The sequence below is a fragment of the Haliotis rufescens genome, unplaced genomic scaffold, assembly GCF_023055435.1.
Source record: "Haliotis rufescens isolate VD_foot unplaced genomic scaffold, xgHalRufe1.0.p SCAF_84, whole genome shotgun sequence".
Lineage (NCBI taxonomy): Eukaryota > Metazoa > Mollusca > Gastropoda > Lepetellida > Haliotidae > Haliotis > Haliotis rufescens.
In genome coordinates, this window is record NW_025964377.1 from 729,912 (window position 1) to 744,734 (window position 14,823).

The 14,823-nt window shown below is 44.7% G+C and overlaps 1 protein-coding gene across 1 annotated transcript in view; it reads right to left on the reverse strand.

The window, feature by feature from the left end:
- Positions 1-14,823, reverse strand: part of LOC124122871 (cell adhesion molecule-related/down-regulated by oncogenes-like) — a 346,871-nt gene that overhangs the window by 212,564 nt on the left and 119,484 nt on the right. Inside the window, exon 4 of the mRNA XM_048390129.1 lies at positions 1,379-1,505. The gene's annotated coding sequence lies outside the window, so the exon portion shown is untranslated. The remainder of the gene's footprint in view (positions 1-1,378; positions 1,506-14,823) is intronic.

Genomic DNA, 14,823 nt, shown 5'->3' on the forward strand with positions numbered 1-14,823 from the left:
ACGAGCGAACGCTTTAACCACGTGGCTATCCTACTGCCCCGTTCCTTTCTTGTAGGGATTGTAGGAGAGAGTGAGTGAGTTTAAACAAACACTATTTTAGTTATATCATAGCATGTTATCTTAGTGTGGGAGAAAAACCCTATGAGACACAGATGATATATGTGAACAACAACTACGCACGCACGCACGCACGCACGCACGCACGCACGCACGCACCCACCCACCCACGCACCCATCCATGTGAAATCCAAGAACTTTAAAATGTCTGCTTGTGGTAATAATTTCAAACGAAGGCTGACACAGTGCCTTTCTCTTGTGAAGAATGTAAACTGATCTAGAGTTTCATCTGTTCACAATTACCTCTGGTCTGTAGATGCTGAGATGTTCCACAGGGATGTCTCAATTGAAAGTGATGTCAGGCAAGTTTGTAATGCTGATAAGAAACATGTTGACCTCACACTCAAACTTTCCATTTCCACAGAATTTAACATTTTGGAAGAAATTTTGTCGAAAGGTTACTATACAGTGAGTGAGTGAGTGAGTGTGGTTCTATGCCGCTTTTGAGCAATTTCCTAGCAATATCGTGGCTGAGGACGCCAGCAATGGGCTTCACACATTGTACGCATGTATGGAAACAAACCCAGGTCTTCAGCATTAATTTCAGTGTAGAGCTGAGGCAATCTAGACTTGCCCACTCATTAGACTTGAGTTGGACTTCATTTTTTATTCTGCATGGTCTTGGAGACACACCAGAATACCAAACCCATACTAACTCATTTCATTGTTTCACAGATGAGCCCATTCTTAACTTTGCAAAAGTAAAAACAGGTAAATGGGGGCATTGAACATATGTTGTTTTATACATGATTATGGTCTTCCAAGTAGACCTGGAAAACTATTAAAATTTGTAAAACTATTAAAATCAGTGAAACTATTAAAATCAGTAAACCTATTAATATCTGCAACCATAGTTAATTCTGTTAAACTATTAATATCTGTAAAAATATTAAAATCTGTAAAACTATTAACATCTGTAAAAATATTAAAATCTGTAAAACTATTAAAAATCTGTAAAACTATTAAAATCTGTAAAACTATTAAAAATCTGTAAAACTATTAAATCTGTAAACCTATTAATATCTGCAAACATAGTTAATTCTGTTAAACTATTAATATCTGCAGCAAAACTAGTTCAGTCTGTTAAAATATTAATATCTGTAAAATGATTAAAGCCTGTGAAACTATTAAACACATCTGTATCAGGACAAGCGGACCTTGCCTTCACAGTATCACAAAACTGAAATAAAAAACAAACATCACACCACTCCATCATGCAAGGACCAGTTGTTTATTTATTGCTTTAAGAAAACCTACTTACCAATTATCCATATATGGAATTTGGAGCTGGCATTTTGGAACCTGTTTCTGATGGTGGTGATATCATCGGCAGGGTCAATGGGATGATGTACATGAGCACAGTACAGATTCTACAGATGCCACTTCATCTGAAACAAGCACACAGTCATTCATAGTCTGTCTTACAGACCCTGGAACAAATATATCAAATACAGCCCATGCAAGTCTATAATGTTTGGCAAGTCGAGATTACTGCAGTATCTGAAAATGAAGAGAGTCTATGGGTTTTTTCTGTACGATATGTTCATTTCAGAGACAAGATGTTAGTCTATGTCAGCCAGTCAACCTGTTACAACAAGCAGCCATGTGGGGTGCTGGCACTGAGGAACAAGTGGTCAATGGAGTGAGCACCAGACAGCAGGGTCACGATGACACAAGAAGATGAGGTGAGGTGAAATTTGGTTTAACGTCGCATCCAAGATGATTGTATGTATATAGCAACATGCATGCACATGTGTGTGTGTGTGTGGCTGCTTGTACAAGTCTGGACTGATGCTGATTTATAGTGCTAGCACACTGAGATACCATGCCGCAGTTTAACATGAATACCCCACTCAGACACAGAATACTGACTTCGAGCCGACCAGTCCTTGTTTTAGACCCTTAATGCCAAGCGCCAGACAGGGTAACAACAAGTAACATCTTTAAACATCTTTTGGTATGACATGGCCGGGGATCAAACCCCTTATGGGTGGAAAAACAATCACATTTTGACTTCTTATTATATTTTAAAACTACAGTATCTTAGGATCACAAAAATACAATTCGTAACCTTCAATTCATATTTATAATAGTGATACATGGCATCAAACATTTGGACTCATTTTCTGCAAAGTCCCATTTTTAGACATATAATCGTTTATGTTTTTTTATAGAAATAATGTCTGATTAATGTCTTTTTATTACATTACGAACCAACAAGATAAAAAATAAGATAGTTTTGTACAGATCGCAGTCATGATGATTTATACGGAAGTAAGTTGACGTCAAACGTCTCTCTTTATGATGTCACAGCACATTTGCAATTGTATCCCAACACCCATCAGGTCCCTTGGCTAAATTGTCTGTGTTTCTTTGTCTGAAGATTGACTGTGACGTCTTCAAGGTGTTTCTGTCTGTCTGTCTGTCTGTCTGTTGTTTGTATGTAACTGTCTTCACACTTTTTGCGTGTCTGTGTCAGCAGAATTATTGCACATTGTGTAGCTTACAGACTTTCTGCATGTCTGTGGACTGACCACATGTATGTTTGTCAGCTAACTGTGTCAGCGTGTCTGTGTGTCTGCATCTGCAAACTCAAATTACGTGTTTCCACAGATTGTCCTCGGATCCATCTGTGGTAATGTCTTCAATGCCCCATGCTATATCCCCTGAATACCATTAGTTATTGCAGGTATCACTTTTAAAAAGGTGTGAGTAACTGTGACTAGAGTGAGTGAGTGAGTGAATTGGGTTTAATTCAGCTTTTAACAGCATTCCAGTCACATTGCTGCATGTCAGCTTACTGCGGGAGGAAAGCCTGAAGTGATGCAGGTCTCAGATGTTTACCACTTCGGTGAAACCCACGAGCACGGGTATGGTGCTGACAAATCTAGAAACATAATCGGGGCGAACCGGGATACAAACCCATGATCAGGTTTCTGGCGTGCCCAATCACTGAACAGCTCACTGTTGCACATTATTTGTTTGTTTGTTTGTTGTTTAATGCTGCACTCAGCAATATTCCAGCCTAATGACGGCGGTCTGTAAAATAATCAAGTCTGGACCAGACAATCTAGTGATTGACATCATGAGCATCAATCTACGCAATTGGGATTAGACAACTGGATCACTGTGCCCCAAATACTGGCACCCGATTCTCTCCAAATACTATATGTAATCTGTCCTGGCTCGACACTGTTTGTCTACAGACTTGCAAGTCTTCCTGTCATGGCAAGACAGATTAACTACAGTAATATGAAAGAATCAGGTGTTCTTTAACTTCTTTTGAGCAGTAAATATATAACCACAGGATGCTTTCCGCCCAGTTTACATGAACCTAAATTTCAGCAGCATAGTCTCACCCTAATTCTGAAATCACTTAATTATCCATAATGACAGGGGTCCACCATGATTGACAATTGTGGTCAATGTTCCGTGACATATTCACGGACAAAACATCAAACAAGTAGGCAACAATAAAATGGCCGTCCAAATTGCCACCAAGAAAAATACAACATAAGGGGAGATAACTTTTCCCTGTTCCTTTGTTGAAGTGTTACTGTGAGCTGCCAATCGAGCGCGGAGATAATTCACCGACCCCTAATTTTACCCGTAATGGCCATAATGGCGGCTACAGAAATAAGGCGACATGATAGCCCAGCCTATAATAATGTGAAACATTTTACAGTTTTCTAAGCAGGCAAATTACAGTCCGTGTACAAATTACACCCTAATTGTGTAAGATCTGGCAGCGGACCGTACCATGCCTCATTTTGAAATAGTTTCATGACGCAAAGGCTTGATTTTCCACCCCCACGATTTGCACTATCGAATGTAATCTGACAAGCTGACATCGTCAAAGATGTCACCTGCAAATCAAATGAAACACAGATTATACTCCTATGGTAATTAGGGAATTATTTTATTGGTATCTCCTTGGCTCGACTTTTTTCAAATATGTTAAATTTCAGTTTTCTTTCAAAATATCCTCTGCAATTTCAATTCTTTGATATAACATATTTAGAGAAAAACCAACGGGCTATGAAGAATGATGGATTATCTGTCACAGGTGAATAAATATTGTTGTTCCCAAGCCTATGGAGTGGGACATGCAGCATTCATTGATGACAGATAATCCGTAATTCACAGAGTCGAGTCAGTTTATTCGATATATAACTCATTGACATTTTGTTCGACAGAAAATGAATGAGTGAGTATGGTTTTACACTGCTTTTAGCAATATTCCAGCAATATCATGGCGGGGGACACCAGAGATGGGCTTCACACATTGTACCCATGACGGGAATCGAACCCAAATACTCATATCCCCTGCCAATATGACATGTCTGGTTGTGTGCAAGGCATTAGCCCTCCCGAAACGAGCATTACCGCCATTTTCAGTCTATGTCAAAGTCGCTGCAAAGGAAACTCTAAAAGCTCCCAAACTATCAAAAGGCACCAGTTTACCACTAGACCTATGTATGTGCCAGGTTTGGTGAAGAAATATTGTACGGTTTCCAAGACCTGTTCCGGAAAGAAGCACTACCGCCATTCTCAGTTTCAGTGACGGACGGACGGATGGATGGACAGACGGACACCACACATTCCTGTATCCCCCTTCCATTTCGTGGCGGGGGATAACAAGTGATAACTGGGAGTTCTACAGGAGCAAGAAACCACACTGTCTGGTACGATGACACACCATCAGCTCGGTCGCACAACCTGAACAGCACTTTCAGCATCCTTTCCAACAACATTTGGTCTTGCCCCAGAATCAGCCCAAGTACAAGTCTGTACCAACGAATTGTCAGAATAGTTTAACATATCAGAAAGAAGTAACACAATTATCATAATCTCTTGTTACAGAATCTTAGAACATTCTTTGATAATATGTAATGTTAAAGGTTTGCACTTTCGCATTTACACTTTGCAATAGATTGATTGATGTCATGAGCAGCGATCTACCAAACTGGGATGCAATGACATGGATCAACCAAGTCAGCGAGCCTGACCACCTGATCCTGTTAGTCGCCTCTTACGACAAGCATAGTCGCCTATCACAGCAAGCATGGGTTGCTGAAGACCTATTCTACCCCGGATCTTCACAGGACACAAGCTATCGTGTCCACAAAGTCTCTGCATGTATTAGAATCCTACAGGGACATTGCAAGATGATACCACGTTTCTAACAACAAAGTGACACACATCTCAGTTAGATTTAATGCTCTTTACCTCCAAATAAAATTCTTATTCAAGTTCTAAATGTCAAGATTTAAATATTCCAAGAATGTCAAAGACCAGGAGAGTTGCAATAAAGGGACACTATCATGTTTGTTTAAGAGCAATGGCTCTGTGCACACAGGAACCAGTTCTGTGGAAATTCCAACCAATTTCTAAAGATTTTAGAAATCTAAAACATTTCTTTCTTTCAAAACTATGAAATAATCTTTCATGGACACAAAGATGCTTGTCAGCCACAATCATGTCTTTGTTAAACCTGGTCCTACAAATCCACGTAATTTCCACATGTTATTTTGAACAAAATTAATAGCAGAGTTCCTAAGTAGATAAACTCGCCATAAGATACGAATAATAAGACCTACAGTGATCATCGAGGTAATAAACGGGCATAATTATGACTCCAAACGACATTTTCCCTCGCAATGACTGACACGCATTTCAAACTCCTGTCAAGAATTAACTACAAGAAAAGAGCTTTAGAAATGCTCCATCTATTACACAAGAAATAGCTTTTAAGGTTTAATGGCACGAGGAAGAATTGTTAGATTTATTGGCATAAAGGACACCACAGACCCTGTGTGACACACAAGCAGCATAGCTATAATTTGAGCTAATTCCTAAAGGCCATCCCAGAAAAATAGGAAAATTAACCAAGTGTGGTAGCAATACATTATACCTCAAAAGGTAAAATGATTTTTTGGGCTGGCTTTTAAACTGTCATACCAAGGTCCCAACTTGTTTCCAATGCCACACAAGGTCGTTTATTTTTAAATATTTTTAAAGTGTGCATGAGAAAATATTCACATGCATTTTTTTAGCACTTTGAGTAGGATTCACTGTCTCTCATCTACAGTTCATGACACAATACTATTGTAATATAGCGCACCAGACAGGGTAACAAAAGGCATCTTATAACACCCTTTGGTATGATGAAGTTGGGGATCCAACCCCAACTGCCTTCCAGGCAGACACTCTACCACTAGACCATGGAGGCACTCTAGTGAGTTGGTATGGTTTTACGCCGCTTTTAGCAATATTCCAGCAATATCACGGCGGGGGACTCCAGAAATGGGCTTCACACATTGTACCCATGTTGGGAATCGAACCTGGGTCTTCAGCGTGACGAGCGAACGCTTTAAACACTAGGCCAGCCGACCGCCCAACAGTCAGTGTTGACATCGCTGTGTGGAAACTGGCACTGGGCTGTGGAAACGAAATAGGTCCCCCTGTCCTTGGACAATTACAAAAGTCTGTATGTCCGCACTGGCTGACAGATGCCATCACTCATGTACCACTGACCTATACATTTCCTCTTTCATAGCCGGACACAAACCCTGGCATTACAGTCAGAATAAAATAGTTTCAGCTTCAAGAAAATAACATTAATATTACAAGACATTTTCAGCTTTAAAACCCCCTGATAAAAGCTCCCCTGATCCTTGTGTGAGACCACTAATCTCAACACTAAATCAAAATCTTATAAAGACTATTTCTCTGACACACTGGACAAGTTTATCATAATATTCCACTGGGACAAAAATAGTTATCCATTAAGACGGTAAACAACCTATTTATTATTGCCGATAATTATTTTTTGTATACTCTGACTCCTCCCCGAACCCGTCCCACCGTCCCACCGCTCCCCCAGCAGATGGGTTCCTGATGATATCCCTACCTTGTCCTTGTGAGCCCTTGCATTAACCCTAATCCCTGTCATTGGGGTGGCATCAATTACCCTTCCTCCACACATTAACCCTTAACCCCACGCCCCGAGGTGAACTGAAGGGCAGGTGCTCTATTGGAACTGTGTGTAGAATTCTAATCCAGATGATAAATGAATAAAGCAATTACAATTTGGAAGAACATGTTGTTGAGAAGTTCATATAATGTTGTATGATCATTCCTCATCAACAATCTAACCCTTCACCCCTTCCATCTCTCCCCATCCTTCCATCTCACCCCACCCTTCCATCTCTACCCACCCTTCCATCTCACCCCACCCTTCCATCTCTCCCCACCCTTCCATCTCACCCCACCCTTCCATCTCACCCAACCCTTCCATCTCACCCCACTCTTCCATCTCTCCTCACCCTTCCATCTCACCCCACCCTTCCATCTATACCCACCCTTCCATCTCACCCCACCCTTCCATCTCGCCCCCACCCTTCCATCTCACCCCACCCTTCCATCTCACCCCCACCCTTCCATCTCACCCCATCCTTCCATCTCACCCCACCCTTCCATCTCTCCCCACCCTTCCATCTCAGCCCACCCTTCCATCTCACCCAACCCTTCCATTTCACCCCACCCTTCCATCTCACCCAACCCTTCCATCTCTCCCCACCCTTCCATCTCACCCCACCCTTCCATCTATACCCACCCTTCCATCTCACCCCACCCTTCCATCTCACCCCCACCCTTCCATCTCACCCCACCCTTCCATCTATACCCACCCTTCCATCTCACCCCCACCCTTCCATCTCACCCCACCCTTCCATCTCTCCTCACCCTTCCATCTCTCCTCATCCTTCCATCTCACCCCACCCTTCAATCTATACCCACCCTTCCATCTCACCCCACCCTTCCATCTCACCCCACCCTTCCATCTCTCCCCACCCTTCCATCTCTCCCCACCCTTCCATCTCTACCCACCCTTCCATCTATACCCACCCTTCCATCTCACACCACCCTTCCATCTCACCCCACCCTTCCATCTCACCCCACCTTTCCATCTATACCCACCCTTCCATCTCACCCCCACCCTTCCATCTCACCCCACCCTTCCATCTCACCCCATCCTTCCATCTCACCCCACCCTTCCATCTCACCCATCCTTCCATCTCTACCCACCCTTCCATCTCTACCAACCCTTCCATCTCTCCCCACCATTCCATCTCACCCCACCCTTCCATCTCTACCCACCCTTCCATCTCACCCCACCCTTCCATCTCACACCCACCCTTCCATCTCTCCCCACCCTTCAATCTCTCCCCACCCTTCCATCTCACCCCACCCTTCCATCTCTACCCACCCTTCCATCTCACCCCACCCTTCAATCTCTCCCCACCCTTCCATCTCTACCCACTCTTCCATCTCTACCCACCCTTCCATCTCACCCCACCTTCCATCTCACCCCATCCTTCCATCTCTACCCATCCTTCCATCTCACCCCATTCTTCCATCTCTACCCACCATTCCATCTCACCCCACCTTCCATCTCTACCCACCTTCCATCTCTACCCACCCTTCCATCTCACACCCACTCTTCCATCTCACCCCATCCTTCCATCTCTACCCATCCTTCCATCTCACCCCACCCTTCCATCTCTCCCCACCCTTCCATCTCACCCCACCTTCCATCTCTACCCACCTTCCATCTCTACCCACCCTTCCATCTCACACCCACTCTTCCATCTCACCCCATCCTTCCATCTCTACCCACCCTTCCATCTCACCCAACCCTTCCATCTCACCCCACTCTTCCATCTCTCCTCACCCTTCCATCTCACCCCACCCTTCCATCTATACCCACCCTTCCATCTCACCCCACCCTTCCATCTCGCCCCCACCCTTCCATCTCACCCCACCCTTCCATCTCACCCCCACCCTTCCATCTCACCCCACCCTTCCATCTATACCCACCCTTCCATCTCACCCCCACCCTTCCATCTCACCCCACCCTTCCATCTCTCCTCACCCTTCCATCTCTCCTCATCCTTCCATCTCACCCCACCCTTCAATCTATACCCACCCTTCCATCTCACCCCACCCTTCCATCTCACCCCACCCTTCCATCTCTCCCCACCCTTCCATCTCTCCCCACCCTTCCATCTCTACCCACCCTTCCATCTCACACCACCCTTCCATCTCACCCCACCTTTCCATCTATACCCACCCTTCCATCTCACCCCCACCCTTCCATCTCACCCCACCCTTCCATCTCACCCCATCCTTCCATCTCACCCCCACCCTTCCATCTCACCCATCCTTCCATCTCTACCCACCCTTCCATCTCTACCAACCCTTCCATCTCTCCCCACCATTCCATCTCACCCCACCCTTCCATCTCTACCCACCCTTCCATCTCACCCCACCCTTCCATCTCACACCCACCCTTCCATCTCTCCCCACCCTTCAATCTCTCCCCACCCTTCCATCTCACCCCACCCTTCCATCTCTACCCACCCTTCCATCTCACCCCACCCTTCAATCTCTCCCCACCCTTCCATCTCTACCCACTCTTCCATCTCTACCCACCCTTCCATCTCACCCCACCTTCCATCTCACCCCATTCTTCCATCTCTACCCACCATTCCATCTCACCCCACCTTCCATCTCTACCCACCTTCCATCTCTACCCACCCTTCCATCTCACACCCACTCTTCCATCTCACCCCATCCTTCCATCTCTACCCATCCTTCCATCTCACCCCACCCTTCCATCTCTCCCCACCCTTCCATCTCACCCCACCCTTCCATCTCACACCATCCTTCCATCTCTACCCATCCTTCCATCTCACCCCACCTTCCATCTCTACCCTTTAAACACTAGGCCAGCCGACCTCCCAACAGTCACCCCACCCTTCCATCTCACCCCCACCCTTCCATCTCACCCATCCTTCCATCTCTACCCACACTTCCATCTCTACCAACCCTTCCATCTCTCCCCACCATTCCATCTCACCCCACCCTTCCATCTCTACCCACCCTGCCATCTCACCCCACCCTTCCATCTCACACCCACCCTTCCATCTCTACCAACCCTTCAATCTCTCCCCACCCTTCCATCTCACCCCACCCTTCCATCTCTACCCACCCTTCCATCTCACCCCACCCTTCAATCTCTCCCCACCCTTCCATCTCTACCCACTCTTCCATCTCTACCCACCCTTCCATCTCACCCCACCTTCCATCTCACCCCATCCTTCCATCTCTACCCATCCTTCCATCTCACCCCATTCTTCCATCTCTACCCACCCTTCCATCTCACACCAGCTTCCATCTCTACCCACCTTCCATCTCTACCCACCCTTCCATTTCACACCCACTCTTCCATCTCACCCCATCCTTCCATCTCTACCCATCCTTCCATCTCACCCCACCTTCCATCTCTACCCACCCTTCCATCTCACCCCACCTTCCATCCCACCCCATCCTTCCATCTCTACCCATACTTCCATCTCACCCCACCTTCCATCTCTACCCACCCTTCCATCTCACCCCACCCTTCCATCTCTACCCATCCTTCCATCTCTTCCCACCTTCCATCTCACCCCATCCTTCCATCTCTGCCCATCCTTCCATCTCACCCCACCTTCCATCTCTACCCACCCTTCCATCTCACCCCACCCTTCCATCTCACCCCACCTTCCATCTCACCCCCACCCTTCGATCTCAACCCACCCTATCATCTCACACCACCCTTCCATCTCACCCCACCCTTCCATCTCACCCCACCCTTCCATCTCAACCCACCCTTCCATCTCCACCCACCCTTCCATCTCACCCCACCCTTCCATCTCACCCCATCCTTCCATCTCACCCCACCCTTCCATCTCACCCCATCTCACCCCACCCTTCCATCTCTACCCACCCTTCCATCTCCACCCACCCTTCCACCTCACCCCACCCTTCCATCTCACCCCACCCTTCCACCTCACCCCACCCTTCCATCTCACCCCATCTCACCCCACCCTTCCATCTCACCCCACCCTACCTCTACCCTTCAGGTCACAACATCAGTTGCCAGGCAGTACTGTATTTGTATTCTGAACACAGCTCTAAGCTCCCAAGTCAGATTCTGACATCCCAAGTGATTCATAACACTCTCTGCTTAAAAACTACAAAAATAAGTTTTGAATTTATGTAAGTGGATATGTGCCTCAGACAATGATTGATGCATCCACTATGTGCTGGCAATGCTTAGGGAGCTGTGCCCACAAGTAGATAAGCCGGATCTTGCTACAAACATACAGTCTCATCAGCAAACCTTGCCCCGGTCCATACAAAGCCACCACCGCCATCAGCTGTGCCACGATGTAAGGGAGGGGCCTGTTTCAGTACAAGGGCAGGACGCTGATAACAAAGCCAAATATCTTTAACTGAAAAACAAATGATTGGTTGTGTGTCTGTAACATGGACATGGTGTTGACTTATTTCTTGCTTCCATCAAGATCTTGATTCTCGTGTCATGCACCTCAGTGCTTCACATGTTCATCAAGATCTTGATCTCGTGTCTCCCATATCAATGCTTCACATATTCAGCAAGATCTTGATTCTCGTGTCATGCACGTCAGTGCTTCACATATTCATCAAGATCTTGATCTCGTGTCTCACATATCAATTCTTCACATGTTCATCAAGATCTTGATTCTCGTGTCACCCATGTCAATGCTTCACATATTCAGCAAGATCTTGATTCTCGTGTCACCCATGTCAATGCTTCACATGTTCATCAAGATCTTGATTCTCGTGTCACCCATGTCAATGCTTCACATATTCAGCAAGATCTTGATTCTCGTGTCACCAATATAAATGCTTCACATGTTCATCAAGATCTTGATTCTCGTGTTCACCCATGTCAATGCTTCACATATTCATCAAGATCTTGATTCTCGTGTCACCCATGTCAATTATTCACATGTTCAGCAAGATCTTGATTCTCGTGTCATCCATGTCAATTATTCACATGTTCAGCAAGATCTTGATTCTCGTGTCACCCATGTCAATGCTTCACATATTCAGCAAGATCTTGATTCTCGTGTCACCCATGTCAATTATTCACATGTTAAGCAAGATCTTGATTCTCGTGTCACCCATGTCAATGCTTCACATGTTCATCAAGATCTTGATTCTCGTGTCATCCATGTCAATGCTTCACATATTCATCAAGATCTTGATTCTCGTGTCACCCATGTCAATTATTCACATGTTAAGCAAGATCTTGATTCTCGTGTCACCCATGTCAATGCTTCACATATTCATCAAGATCTTGATTCTCGTGTCATCCATGTCAATGCTTCACATATTCATCAAGATCTTGATTCTCGTGTCACCCATGTCAATTATTCACATATTCAGCAAGATCTTGATTCTCGTGTCACCCATGTCAATGCTTCACATGTTCATCAAGATCTTGATTCTCGTGTCATCCATGTCAATGCTTCACATATTCATCAAGATCTTGATTCTCGTGTCACCCATGTCAATTATTCACATATTCAGCAAGATCTTGATTCTCGTGTCACCCATGTCAATGCTTCACATGTTCATCAAGATCTTGATTCTCGTGTCATCCATGTCAATGCTTCACATATTCATCAAGATCTTGATTCTCGTGTCACCCATGTCAATTATTCACATGTTAAGCAAGATCTTGATTCTTGTGTCACCCATGTCAGTGCTTCACATATTCATCAAGATCTTGATTCTCGTGTCATCCATGTCAATTATTCACATGTTAAGCAAGATCTTGATTCTCGTGTCATGCATGTCAATTATTCACATGTTCAGCAAGATCTTGATTCTCGTGTCACCCATGTCAATGCTTCACATATTCAGCAAGATCTTGATTCTCGTGTCACCCATGTCAATTATTCACATGTTAAGCAAGATCTTGATTCTCGTGTCACCCATGTCAATGCTTCACATATTCATCAAGATCTTGATTCTCGTGTCATCCATGTCAATGCTTCACATATTCATCAAGATCTTGATTCTCGTGTCACCCATGTCAATTATTCACATATTCAGCAAGATCTTGATTCTCGTGTCACCCATGTCAATACTTCACATGTTCATCAAGATCTTGATTCTCGTGTCATCCATGTCAATGCTTCACATATTCATCAAGATCTTGATTCTTGTGTCACCCATGTCAGTGCTTCACATATTCATCAAGATCTTGATTCTCGTGTCATCCATGTCAATTATTCACATGTTAAGCAAGATCTTGATTCTCGTGTCACCCATGTCAATGCTTCACATGTTCAGCAAGATCTTGATTCTCGTGTCACCCATGTCAATTATTCACATGTTCAGCAAGATCTTGATTCTCGTGTCACCCATGTCAATGCTTCACATGTTCAGCAAGATCTTGATTCTCGTGTCACCCATGTCAATGCTTCACATATTCATCAAGATCTTGATTCTCGTGTCTCACATATCAATGCTTCACATGTTCAGCAAGATCTTGATTCTCGTGTCACCCATGTCAATGCTTCACATGTTCATCAAGATCTTGATTCTCGTGTCACCATGTCAATTCTTCACATGTTCAGTAAGATCTTGCTTAGGGCTATGACAAGGACCTCTTGACCTGATGCTTTATTTCGAACAATGAGTTTGCATAGGCCAGATGGAACCCTGGGATTGACAGACACTGACAAGTTATACGGACACAACTTAAAATCAAATAACAAAGACAGACACTGATATGATTTCGAAACAGTTGACAAGGTACAAATCAAGAGTCATCAAATGATGACAAATTTCCCAGACCCCCACAGCCCTTGGTTAATACATGTACAAAGTTTGGATGAAAACAGTATATAATTCTGTAATTCACAGTTCAAATGTTCCACATCTTACAAACTTAAACAAGGGCAGTGTGGCAGCCCAGTGGTTAAAGCGCTTGCTCGTCACCCAGGAGACCGGGTTTGATTCCCCACATGGGTAGTGCAATGTGTGAAGCCCATTTCTGGTGTCCCTAGACCGCCTCCGTGGTCTTGTGGTAGAGCGTCCACCTGGAGAGCGGAAGGTCCAGGGTTCGATCCCGGGCTGCGTCATACAAAAAGACGTTAAAAGATTGTACTTGTTGTTACCCTGTCTGGTGCTCAGCATTAAGGGGCTAAAACAAGGACTGGTCCGCTCGGAGTCAGTATACTGTGTCTGAGTGGGGTATTCATGTTTAACTGCGGCATGGTATCTCAGTGAGCTAGCACTATAAATCGGCATCAGTCCGGACTAGTACAAGCAGCCACACACACAAATACACGTGCACGCACGTCGCTATATAAGTGCAATAATCTTGGACGCGACGTTAAACCCAATTTCACCTCACCACCTCTGGTGTCCCTGCCGTGATACTGCTGGCATATTGCTTAAAGGGACATAAAAAGCATAGTCATCCACTCACTACTCATCATCATCATCATCATCATCATCATCAATCACTCACTCACTCACTCACTCACTACACACTTACACAATCTTTAATTTGTCTTTGCAAGAACTTCCCTCCACTGAAACGAGACAATGAAAGGACTCAGCGTATCTATTTGAAATCGGCGAAGCGTGTCTGCTTGTCACCAAGGTTTGACACTTGTTAAACAGAACAATGTGATCTTGTGACACAGCAAGGCAACAACCACGACAATCCCGGACAACAATCCCGGATAACAACTTCTATAACGACCAACCAAAAGTCAACCTAGAGCGGAGCCTCATTCCTATTGTCAAACTGTAGAT